Source organism: Ptychodera flava, chromosome 7 (genome assembly GCF_041260155.1).
Source record: "Ptychodera flava strain L36383 chromosome 7, AS_Pfla_20210202, whole genome shotgun sequence".
Lineage (NCBI taxonomy): Eukaryota > Metazoa > Hemichordata > Enteropneusta > Ptychoderidae > Ptychodera > Ptychodera flava.
The window spans coordinates 26,414,783-26,415,007 of NC_091934.1; positions in this window are offsets into that span (position 1 = coordinate 26,414,783).

The window sequence follows — 225 nt, forward strand, 5'->3', positions numbered from 1 at the left end:
GGTTATGTAGATTTTCCTATAGGCCTATTTTGTTATGACTTTGAATTTCATTATATTGCTTTCACCTTTTTCAACAATGAGGCAACTGATGATAATCTAGCATGGTACACCAGGATTTGAAAGTCTTTACTATTGCTATAGTTTTGTACATTTTACAAATGCATGTATTGATATTTAACTTTCCTATGTTGTAGGGAGTCAGTCAAAATATCTGTGTTAGAGAGG